Genomic DNA, 13,126 nt, shown 5'->3' with positions numbered 1-13,126 from the left:
TAATCTCCACTCTCTGCAATGCTGGCAATTTATCAGCAGCCCCATTAGCCTAATTGCCCCAGCCACAGATATTCTCCCTTATCTCTGACGATTCCTATGCAGTTGGCCCCTTCTAGCCATGAGCTTGCACATTCTGGCATCTATCCATCAATCCTCCTCCTCTGAGTCCAATGACCCACTAATGGGGTCATTAACTAATGGGCTGGCTGCATCCATCTCTCTATCTGATTATTCTTTCCCAGCGTGTAACCTTGGCAAGGAATCCTCACTGTCTGAAGCTGATGGCATAAGACAAGTCTCTGGGAATCTGAGGACTCTCTTAAGCCAACATCCAAATTCCCTGTTGCAGGAGCTGGCCCAGAGCCAACCACAACAGAAGTAAGGAGAAAATCCCTGACATAACAACAATCAACCATTGGAACAGTTTTCCTTCAAAAATTGTCATGCTTAATCATTGGAGATTTTAAATAAGGGACCCGAACAGCCACTTTTCTATAGGGTCTCCTATTTGAACAGCAGGTTGGAATAGAAGACCTCCAAGGTCCCTTCCAACTGTTGTTGTTGTTATTATTGTTATTGTTATTATTATTATATCAACAATACAACACAGCAATGAGATCACTATGCTGGATTTCGTATTTCATCACCAGTCGAGCGCTTCCCAAGCACCTAGGACTGCATGATGTAGTGGCGAATTATGTGTGCCGATCCCAGTAAAGTGGCATTTTACAATTGACAGATCGAGATTTTGTCAATTCTGATGGTTTTCAAATGTCTGCTGAGATCCTTTGGCACTGTGCCCAACATGCCAAGGACCACTGGGACCACTTTCACTGGCTTATGCCAGAGTCAATACAGCTCAATTTTCAGATCTTCGTATTTTGTAAATCTCTCTAGCTGCTTCTCCTCAATTCTGCTGTGTCCTGGGATTGTGATGTCGATGATCCATACTTTTTTTTGTCCACAATCATGATGTTTGGTGTATTATGTTCCAAAATTTGGTCAGTCGGAAGTCCCACAGTGTTCTGCCTAGCTAACGGGCCCACCCAAACGAGGCAATTATACAAACACGCACACAAGTTTTGCTTGTTCATTTTCGACCACTTTTTTGGGCTTATGATCCCACCAATTCTTTGCCACTGGTAGATGGTAGTTCTGGTACAAGTTCCAGTTGATCATTTGTGCCACAGTATCGTGTCTATGCTTGTAGTCAATCTGCGCAATCTTTTTGCAGCAGCTGAGTATGTTATTTGTTGTTGTGATTATGATTATGATTGTGATTATGATTACAATAATATTTCTGCCTTTTTCTCCTCCATGGATATTTGATGGCCAAAGGAATATCTTACTTTTCTAATTTTTCACTTATGTATTGCACAATGTAGCAATCCAAGGAAAGGAGAAGAAAAACATTTTTATCTCAAGTAGCACCAATATTTACTTTCTGAAGCAAAACTCCCTGGAGATTTAGAAAACTACTAAGGTTTTTAGCAGAAAGATATCTTTTTTCCTTCTCGCTGCTTTCTGGAGTGACTGCCTCCTTTGCAAATTTCCCCATCAAAGTTTTATGATTGAAGAGTAAAAAAATTACCTGACATAATTTCCAGGGTTCTCTTCTACATGTGGACCACTCCAAACGTATTTAGCTTCTGCAGGATTAGTTTTTTTTCCTCCAAGCTTGTCAGATTCCTAAAAGCAGCAGGCAGCCCAAAAACCAAGATTTACAACAGAGCTCTTAAAGAGTCCCTTGGGCTGCAATGAGATCCAATAAGTGAACCCTAAAGGAAATCAACCCTGGTTGTCTTTTGAAATGACAGATCCTGAAGCTGAACTCAAATACCTTGGCCACCTGATGAGAAGAGACGACTCCTTGGAGAAGACCCTGATGTTGAGAAAGACAGTTAACTTACAGTTATAGAAAATAACTTGATTTAGAAATAGATGCAAATTATAAATACCAGCAAACTACACAAATGTGTAAAATGGTATTAGAATGACACAAGTAAGCTATAATAAATAATGGTCAACAGGATCGTTGGCATTTACATTAAATGTGGAGTGCTTAAGATCTGAAATTGATTTGTAAATATGGAACTTACTCTTTTTTATGTGCGTATGTTTTATATTGTATTGTCATTGTGTAATTTTTAATGTAAAAATTTAATATAGACATTTTAAAAGAGAGAAAGAAAACAAAAAAGAGAAGGGGACAGCAGTGGATGAGATGGTCAGATAGTATCACCAACACAATGAACATGAATTTGGGCCAAGTCTGGGAGGCAATGGAGGACAGGGGACCTGGGGTGCTATCGTCCATGGGATCACCAAGAGCTAGACATTACTTGGTAACTGAACAATAACAATAGCAAACAATTCATCCATCAAATTATATTCATGAAAAGAAGGTGTCAGCCTTCACACACTGCCTGGTTGCTTCGGCTGCCATAGAAACAGGGGGTGGGGGGACAGTTAGGTATTTGAGAGTGGGGAGGGGAAGCCGCGGTGAAGATGTCTCTTCTGGTGCTTGATTAGGGGCCTAGGGAGGAAAGTTCTCATCATGTACTGCCAGGGTTTGTGGACAAGTTTACAGCCTGCTCAAGGTCAACAGCTTTGATGGACCAGATGTGGAAGGCCAAACAGCTGGTGCACCCACCTGACATCTTGGGACGTTGGGATTGGATGATTTGTCCAATGGGGTTATGAGGGGAGGGTTTGGGGATTATTTCTGTTCTGTGCATGACCCTCGGATCGAAACCCCCAACTCAAAAATCCTTTATTTTATGACTAAATCAAACTTTTTATTGATATAAACACACATAACGAAAAGCAGATTTTAAATGGCCAGGGAAAGAGGAGTTATTTCTCTTTGGAGCTAAATGTCAACAATGTCCGGGAAAAGCACCAAACTCAACCTAATCAGCATTCCATAGATAACAAAGTCCATTTATAATTTAAGGATATGAATTTTGCTCACCGTAGTGCTGGCCACAAGCATCCAGCAGAGAATGAGTTTTATGGAGGCAGAAATCATGGTTTTAAAACCTTGTTCAATCACACCCCCAGTCTCACACCTCTCTCCTTGAATGACGTTTAAACTCCTCACCCAATTTCCCAAGATCCTTTGCCTTTATACTCCTGGAAGTGACATCACACTACAAGGAGGCTAATACCTTTTACTATGCCACTCCTCTCGCCTTCTGAGCAATCTTCTATTGCGAGGGTCTATCCACTGATTTTCCACTCTAATGTCTTCCTCATCCTCTGACTGGGACCACTCCCTCATTGTCATATCAGCCCCCTCTAGTGGTTCCTCAGGCTCACTCAGGTCTCTTTCTCCCTTACTCTCGCTCTCTGCTTCAGCTGGCAACCTCCCTGGCCCAGGGTATCCGGAGGGACCTGACTCATCCTCCTCAGAATCTGACATGACCTGAGGTGGACAATAGCACTCACAACACTATGTATATGCATTTTACGCTCCTTTTGCCTCAAATCTTGCTTTCCTTTTGTCACCTAGCTTTACCTTGTCTAGTAGAAGTACTCCTCTCTATCAACAAGGAGTTGAGAGCTTTCTTTCCTGGACTTTGAACGGTGGCATACCTGACAGTATGTTTGCTGAATCTTGGAAACTAGATAAGAATGTTCCAATCCTTATTTAGTGAAAACTACATTAAAGTAGGAACTCTGCAAACTTCTTTCTCCAATTTTCTCATCAATTCCCTGAAAGACAGAAGCCGTACTTAACAGATAAGGTTGAAATAACCATCTGTTCCTTATTTGCCATGTTTTAAACCACCCCCTTTCCAGATTCTGAGAATATTCTTACATAGATAGAGATAAGAAGGTTAGGAAAAAGAAACAGGAAGGGAAAAAAGAGAGAAGGGAGTTCTGTTTTCTAATCTCATTTCCCTCCAAGACCTTGAAAAATTAGGATAAAGCAGATTGTGAAATATTGCTTAATAGTTTTAAATAAGCCATGAATGATAAAGAAAAACTATTTGATTATTCCTTCCCAGTTTTATTCCCCCAAATGGTTTCTAAAACTGATAGAATTTTTTTTTAAAGTAATATTATCTGCAATGTAAGATAATTTCAATTAATATAAAGGATGCAATAGAACAATAAAAGAAGAGAAAATACTGTAGTTCTCCTCCTCTGAGGCCCCAATATTTATTTTGAAAAGAAAAAGAAATATTTGGTCCTTCATCCTTATTTATTGATGAATAATTTTGTTTCTGCTTTCTACCAGGTGGTGGGTACTGTATGAGAAGAGCAGGCAGAGCTATGGGACAGAGTTAAATAAGTCATCAGCAAAAAATCGTTACATTCTAACAAATGTCTAAGTCCAACCCTTCTTGAATTCTGTTGACCCTTATCTGACGTCAATTTAGTACAGAACCTTAGTTGACTACAGTAGATTCTTGTGTATAGCCTTGAGAAATAAATCCTCTGACCTGCAACTTCACATTTGGTCCTCTTTTTTTGCTTCTGACAGGTGGTGCTTATCTATAGGTTCACATCCCCAAAAGCAAGTAAACAAAATGGTAAATATTTTTCAATTTTCCCAGCTCTTCAATTTTTAAATTATAGAATAGAAAGAGAAGTATTTTTTCCCATTGGAGATAAAAGTTATTCCTAACTTGAGCATAAACCTGGCAACTAAGATCCAGCATCAATGAAAATTCATAGGTAAGACCTTCTTGGCAATCCATCTCTGGTCTATACTTGCTATATGATTATTGCCTTCTAGAGATTATTGCTAAAGCAGAGAATAATTTGAGAGAAAAAATATATATAAATTCAGAAATGTTACATCTTTGCTTTCTGGTTGATTGAAAAAGCTTTTCAAATCTAGAATAGTCTGATAAGTATTAAGATGGAAGACCATCACAAGGTCTTCGAGTTCTCAGCTAGTACAACAAACACTTTAAGAAAGCTATAATTAATTACTTTTACATTTTTGCCAAGAAGAGAGTACAGAGAAGTCCATATAGTAAACAGGAATCAATGACAACCTCAAAAAGACTTTACTTTTAGCCCCAGCCGTTTGCCCATGCAATGAGATAAAACAGGAATAATTTGTACTTGTATCCAAGTCACATCTACCCAATGGATTGCTGGCAGGAATTAAAATGGCTGAATTTAGCACCACGGTCAGCACCAGACTCTACAAGACCTCGATCTCATACATGTTTATCCAGTGTCCCACAGAACAAACTAGAATTGATTTCAATGTGAACACCTGGAAAATTTTCATGTACTTAAGTTATCAGTTGACATATAATATACAGTAATTAAATTTATCAGTTGGCCACACTTGTGTCAGTGGCTAAGTTGTTTGCAATTCAGTATGGTGTAGGAATACCAGCCATCATCCTGAGCAATCAGGCGTCTGGTCCATCAAAACTACTGGAACTCACTTTTATTGTTGCATGATATAACAGAAACCTGAAAGCCTGACATAACAACAATTTCTTCTCTCCCACTTCTTATACCAGGGAGAATCAAGGCAGGTCAATCTTTAGTTTCTTTCTCACTCCCTCTTACCTTCTGGGTTTAAGCTGGTGTTTACTTAAAAGCTGTTGAATTCCTTTCTTACGGCCATCTTTGTACTAAAAATTTAATGGCCAGGCCAGAGCAGGTAACATAAATATACCAATTTTCTTTTTGTTAATTCAGAATGGGCATTAAATATGTTGCTAGCATTCATTCAAAATGTTCTATCAAATTTTTCATGAAATTGTGCTCTAGAAATTGTTAATGTTTCTTTTCGGACCGAAATCCATTTCCAATAGCTATATGAGATTAGACCAAACATATTTATTATTTCGATGTATATCTCCCATGCTCAAACTTTGTGGTTGGCCCAAAAGGATACCATGATCGAGACTGTCAAAAGACCCTGAGAGATCAAGAAGGACAATCATACCAGCCCCATCCCAGCTCCAACAATGTGAATATCAACTGTGGTGTCTAAGGTCTACTATTCCTAGACCTTAAACTCAACTAAAAGGAATCCATTTAATCTGTTTCTTCTAAGGTCTTTTCCAAAACCTTATCCCAGAATGAAAAACTGGGAACTGCATAAAAAATGCCCAGCACCATTGGATCTTGCTGTGGTTTCTGGATTTTCAACCTCCTTTTATCTTCTTACAAATTGGAGCACTCCACCCCTACATTAGCAGTAAATTAAATTTCATAAAAATAATAAGAATTGGGATTAAATCACAGAGGACTCTCTAGCCTCAGAGACCCATTCAATGAAGAGCAGCTCACCTGCTATTTTTTATCATTCCTTGCCCTTCCAAACTGCTTTTACATTAATGGTTGGAGAATATGATGAAAATTACAGAAATAGTTAACTTTATTTCCCTGATAAGAGAAAAAGCAATATCTACATTCACGGCTGTCTAAAAAACCCTTGTATGTTTTTTGCAGGAAACAGAAAAAAACCAAAAATATGATTTGTGATTTTGATGATGAGGAAACAACAATTACATAATAGAGCAGCATTTCTTTTTTTTCTATTTTCTTTTTTATAACAATGTCAACTATGAAATGTGGCCATGTTGCTGCAGACATCTTTTCATTTTTCATCTTCCCACAGACTACGGGGGGGGGGGGGGGGGAGGTTTGGAATGTTAGTCCCAGATAACAACAAGAAATTGACCTGTGGGAACCAAGGTCATCTCAACAGATGTTTGGCAAGGGCTTGAAAGAGTTGCCATAGAGACACAGAACACCTAATTGGACAATGTGAAAGCCATATTAGAGTGGCAAGTCCCTCGCACCATGAATAGCTACAGAGCTTCCTAGGGTTTGCAAACTTTTTCAGACACTTTATCCCCTTAGGCACTTTTGTCTTTTTCTTTTTCTCTCATTCCCTTTCTTTCCATTCTTTATATTCATTTTTAATTTCATTTTAAATCTTTTAATAAAATTTATAGGGAAAAACAGTGCTTTTTCATTAGAAGACTTTTTCTAATATGTAACCAGAAGCTGTCAATTGTTGCTATAGCACGATTCACAGACTGCACTTTTTGGCAGCTCCATTTGGTCGGACCTCTAGGCATCCAGAGTGAGCAGGGCCAAAAGAGATGGGATAGGGGAGGTTAAAAAATGAGATACATGCACTTCTAGACTTACAAGCCATTTATTTAGTGACCATTAGATATTACAATGGCATTGAAAAAAGTGAGTTGTGACCGTTTTTCATACTTACAAATTTTGCAGCATCTCCGTTGTCACATGATCAAAATTTGGATGCTTGGCAAGTGCCATGTATTTATGATCGGGGTCACATGATCGGGGTCACATGATCTCCTTTTGCAACCTTTTGACACTCAAAGTCAATGGGGAAGCCAGAGGCACTTAAGGATTACTGTATTTTTCAGATGCACTCCCCCCCCCCGCAAAAAAAAGTCTGAAAATTTGGGTGTGTCTTGTACTCTAAATGTAGCTTTTTTGAAACTATTTTTCAGCCCTAGCAAGGCACTAGCGAGTGAAGTGATCTGCGGTTTGCTTGCTTTTCTCATTGCTTCTCTTTCTGATGATCAGCTGTGCTTCAGAAGCTGTTTTTCAGTCCTAACAAGGCACTAGCGAATGAAGTGATTTTCCTTCACCTGGTTTTCTCATTGCTTCCCTCTCCAATGATCAGCTATGCTTTAGAAGCTGCTTTTCAGCCCTAACAAGATCAAAAGCAACATGAGAAAATATTATTTTACTGAAAGAGTAGTAGATCCTTGGAACAAACTTCCAGCAGACGTGGTAGATAAATCCACAGTAACTGAATTTAAACATGCCTGGGATAAACATATATCCATCATAAGATAAAATACAGAAAATAGTATAAGGGCAGACTAGATGGACCATGAGGTCTTTTTCTGCCATCAGACCTCTATGTTTCTATGTTTCTACTACTGAGTGAAGCGATCTTCTTCACCTGTTTTTCTCATTGCTTCTCTCTTTGACAATCAACTATGCTCTAGAAGCTGTTTTTAATCTCCAACAAGGGGATAAAAAGCAAGCTCAAAACCAGCGAACTAATGCACTGAATTTGACCAGACTAAAGACACTAGCCAGATGAATACCTGATAGGTGGAATCCCCCCTCCCCTATTTTCCTCCCCCATCTTATATTCCAGTGCATGTTATACTCCAAAAAATACGGTACTTACCAATTGCCTTGTTTAACAACTGTAAAGAAAGAACCAAATTTTACCTCACAATTGTCTTGTTTAGACAAAGAAATTTTGGGCTCAGTTGAGGTTGTAAGTCGAAGACTAGCTGTAATTCCTTACCCTTGCAGAATTCAAAGACATCAGCCTGCCTCTAGATGCCTCCTGAAAGCCTGTTCAGGCTTCTGTCCTTCTGGTCACTGAAAACAGATGCAGTTCTTGGAGCAGAGTTTGGCCAGTACAGAAGGATACCAGTAATTCTTCCAATGACTTTGAAATGGTGATTCCATTGAGGCTGCCATTGAGGGGTGGGCAGCAGGCAGGATGGGGTGGAATGCAGTTCTACCAGTGGAAATGAAGCTGCATGCGCAGCTCCAGCTCACCAGTGGCAGTCACTTCCTGGATTACCAGTCTCCCCTCCTCTTTTTCCCATTGCGAAGCCCTCACTCCACCCACAGTTGAGATGAAAAGGCATCGTGCGGCAATAATAACCTTGTGACTCTCCCTCGGCTTTCCAATATTTTTAAATACCCCCTCCCATCCTCCTCCTCCTCCTCCTTGGAAAGTGGCAGGGAGACCAACACAGGTAGGAGTTGCGGGAGGTCCTTTTCCTCCCAGTCTTTTCTCAACAGCTGATTGGCACCTGTTTGCCTAGCTACCCAGCCTGAGGCGGGGGGCAACCCAGGAAATAGAGCGCAGGAAACGTGAAGCAAATTGTCACCCCAGCGAGTGACACTGGTCGAGGACTTAACAGTTCACTTGAACGATGATGATCATTCAAGCCACTCCTACCTGGTCTCATGGCTGGCAAGCCACACCCACAAAATAAGCCACACCCACAGTGTGGCAGTAAAAAGTTTGGCTGCCCATTACTGCACCTAACCCTCCTGAATCTGCCTTTATGGTTGACCCATCATCCTTCAGGCTGACATTCAAGACTTGATGAACTGCCATTCAGGGATCCTTTTCACTAGCATTCTTCCCAATCTAGTTAGTACCCCATCCTATACCTCCTCTGGGTTTTCCTAATTAAATATACGGATCGTTAATTAAAACAGCCTAAGAAGCACCATTGCATGGCTTTCTTTTCTTCTTTCTGATAGCTCAAGAGATTAGACTGCTAAGAAAGCCAAATGAGTTTAAGCAGAATGAAATCAATTTCCACATCGCAATTGTTTCCTAAGTGAATAAGATCCCAGCTTATCTTTAAGTCTCAGCAAATCTCCCATCCAAATGTTAGTCGTAGATGAGCCTGCTTAGATTCTCAGTTTGGACAAACTTTCTGAAGCCCATTGGGAATGGATGAAGATTGAGAAAAGAGAAGAAATAGTTCAGATAGATCTATTTAAGAAATGAGAACCAATCAAATAAAATTACAACCATTATAGAGAATACAAGTGTTGTGGTTGGCTCTGGCCCAGCTCCTGCCCCAAGGAATGTGGAGGTGTATGTGGGGGAAACATCCACATGCCACAGGCCTGTTTTGCTCCCAATAGGATCTCTCAACGAAGGCTCCTCTGACAAAGGAAGCGTGAGTAGCAGGGAAGAGGGGAGTTTGGCGGACAGCCCAGGAGGAGATCAATCATCCTTATCATCCCTGGATTCTGAACAAGAACTTATGACAGATCCACGCATGCGTAGAGAGATGCATAGGAGAGAACAACTGAAGGATTATTACAGGAGATAAGTGAGGCCACCTGTGGTTGGGTGGGGCTGCTGTAATTAGTGCTACAGATAAAAAGAACAGCGTGCTGGTTTAGCCTTGTGGAAGTTTATCTGATTCATAGTTCATCAAGATCGTGGTTTTGCTGTTTCCCTGTTCAAGACTGTGTGTGGCCTTTCTGGACTTTGGAATTTGGACTCAATTTCCCAGTTACTGGGTGAGAAATTGGATTGCATTTACCCTGTGCCTTGTGTGTACCAGAAAATCCCATTGACATTTAAAAAGGGAGTTTTTCTGCTTTTCTGTTGATAAAGACTTTTGGTTTTCCTTCTATCGTGTGGTGTGTGTCTTTCTGGACTAAATACCCTGTAATTACGGGCGGTTGGGGCACGCCGGCAGAACAACAAGATTATAAGATTATATATTATTATAAAGATTATTTTATTATGAAGATTTATTTTATTTATTATAACAGTTTGGCAATCTTCATCAGAGAAAGGATCTATGGTTTGGAAATAAAGCATTTTTCATGTGATCAAAATTCAGGTACCTGGCCATCGACTCATTTTTATTTCTATTTTTTTCATTTTCTCTCCGTAATTGCATTTATATGTCAATATGCACATACCTTAAAATATATCAGTAATATGCATATTAATACATTTTGGTTCAGTCAGTCAAAGATCAATGTCTCATTTTGCACTTATTTTCAACTCCTGCTCACCAGTCTGTTTTTCTTCATTCCGTTATGCTCCCTTCCCTCCAGTGATCACGGGCTCCTACAGGTACAGTCAGGTACACAGAACTGGTAGGAAAGTTTTGAATTTTTTTCCTTTTCCCCCCCTTCTGGGCTCTGGGTATGTTTTTCCTATCACAGTAAATGAGGTTGAATGTGTATAATTTTAGAAGAACTGTACGTTTATATAGCAGATAATGTATATTGTTGTGTGCCTGTGTGTATTATGTATGTACACATATGGCATATATACATATAGGATTAAATAGTATATTTTGGATGATCAGTATAGTAAATAGATGGGGAGGTTGTATCTCTTTGAGGAGAGGCCAGGCACCCGAACCTGAACCCAAACCCTTGACATGAGTGATATCAAATTGGCCACCTTTAAGTCAGTCACATGACCTTTAAGTCATCCCACACTCACATGATCATCAAGCCACTCCCACCTGGTCACATGGCTGGCAAGCTACACCCACAAAATAAGCCACGCCCACAGCATGGTAGTAAAAATTTATGCAGTCTTTCACTGCCTCCCTCTATCTCCATCTCCTCCTTCTACGTTCTTACTCATTCTCTCCCCATCTAATTCTCTCCATTCCTTCTCTCCTTTCACCTTTCTAACTTCCTCTTTCTCCATCTTTACCTTGCCCTGAGTGCTCCTTATCCTAGCTCATCTCAAGTTTAACAGACTAGTAGTATATTCCATACTTTTAAACTAGCGGTGCCCCTTCTAAAATCATTATTTTTATATCATTTCTGTATGTCCAACTCTTTAATCTAGCTATGTTACTAATCTAATGCTGCCTCTTCGAGCCTAGTTTTTTGACTCGTATTTATGACGTTTGCAGTGTCCCAGGCTCACATAATCCTCTTTTGTAACTTTCTCAGAGGCAAATTCAATGGGGAAGCCAGCTTCATTTAATAACTATGTGATTAACAACAACTGCAGCTATTCAATCAACAACTGTGGCAGGAAAGGTAATAAAATGAGATAAAACTCACTTAACAAATGTCTCACACAACAACAGAAATTTTGGGCTCAGTGAAGAGAACTACTTGTAGCATTCTAATCTCTCCCCAACTAATTCCTGGTATTGCAGATAGTCCTCAAGTTACAGCCAGTTAATTATGCTTAAAGTTTCGACAGATTCTTATGACAAAAATACCTCTTACAACCCAATTTTGAAATTATCAACAGCCACATACACCTCCCGCAGTAACATAGTCACATTTTGGGTGCTTGATAATCAGCTTATTTACAGTATCCTGCAGTCAAAACCAAAAATATACATATAAACTGGGTGAAACCAGGCTTAATAGCAGTGACTATGAGAGAGACCTTGGAGTCCTAGTGGATAACCAGGTAAACATGAGCCAGCAGTGTGCAGCGGCAGCCAAAAAAAGCCAATGCAATCCTAAATTGCATTAACAGAGGGATATAATCTTGATCAAGTGAGGTACTAATACCACTCTATAAAGCCTTAGCTAGACCACACCTAGAATACTGCATCCAGTTTTGCAAGGGTTTGGACTAGATGACCTATAAGGTCCCTTCCAACTCTGTTAATCTGTCAATCAGCTAATAGTGGTCATGCTACCATAATTTGTTATGGTTTTTGCTATAATTTCTGGCAAAAAAAATCCATTGAATAAAATTGATTATCTTAACAAGTGATACCTCATCATACAAACTTTTCGAGATACAAACCCGGGGTTTAAGATTTTTTTGCCTCTTCTTCCAAACTATTTTCACCTTACAAACCCAAGCCAATGCCACTGGGATGCCCCGTCTCCAGAATTCTGTTGCCAGCAAAGTACCCATTTTTGCACTGCTGGGATTCCCCTGAGGCTCCCCTCCATGGGAAACCCCACCTCTGGACTTCTGTGTTTTTGCGATGCTGCAGGGGAATCCCAGCAGCGCAAAAACGGGTGCTTTGCTGGCAACGGAAGTCCAAAGGTGGGGTTTCCCAGTGATGGGAGCCTCAGCAAAATCGCAGCATCACAAAAACATGAAAGTCCGGAGGTGGGGAGGGGAGGGGAGCCTCAGGGGAATCCCAGCAGCGCAAAAATGGGCGCTTCGGCTGGCAAAAGGTGTGAGTTTTGGGCTTGCACGCATTAATTGCTTTTCCATTGATTCCTATGGGAAACATTGTTTCGTCTTACAAACTTTTCACCTTACAAACCTCGTCCCGGAACCAATAACGTTCGTAAGAGGAGGTATCACTGTACAGTGTTCACTTAATGATCACCATATTAAAAAGTCATAAAATTGGGCATGGTCAGATGGTGAACCGCTTAATGACCGCAACATAATTCCAGGCTCAATTACTGTCATACATCAAGCACTACATGTATGATAGCTTACTCCATTATAGTTACTCTTCCTTCCTTTGTTTCCAAACAACTGCAGTTAAATATGCCTGATGAAGTGGACAAAGCCAGGGAGCTGTGAGCTCCGCCTCCTGTTTGTTGGACCCATGTCCCTCCTGGCTGGTTTCATAGAAACATAGAAGTCTGACGGCAGAAAAAGACCTCATGGTCCATCTAGTCT

General features: G+C 40.2%; 1 protein-coding gene across 4 annotated transcripts in view; it reads right to left on the bottom strand.

The window, feature by feature from the left end:
• Positions 1–13,126, bottom strand: part of PAK3 (p21 (RAC1) activated kinase 3) — a 252,788-nt gene that overhangs the window by 209,891 nt on the left and 29,771 nt on the right. Inside the window, exon 1 of one of the 4 annotated variants that reach the window (XM_070759573.1) lies at positions 1,592–1,613. The exons of the other annotated variants lie outside the window; for them this stretch is intronic. The gene's annotated coding sequence lies outside the window, so the exon portion shown is untranslated. Of the gene's footprint in view, positions 1–1,591; positions 1,614–13,126 lie in introns of those variants that run through there. 4 annotated transcript variants of the gene reach the window in all.

This window comes from Erythrolamprus reginae, chromosome 8 (assembly GCF_031021105.1).
Source record: "Erythrolamprus reginae isolate rEryReg1 chromosome 8, rEryReg1.hap1, whole genome shotgun sequence".
NCBI classification, from domain to species: Eukaryota; Metazoa; Chordata; class Lepidosauria; order Squamata; family Dipsadidae; genus Erythrolamprus; species Erythrolamprus reginae.
This window is presented reverse-complemented; position numbering and strand designations above follow the sequence as displayed.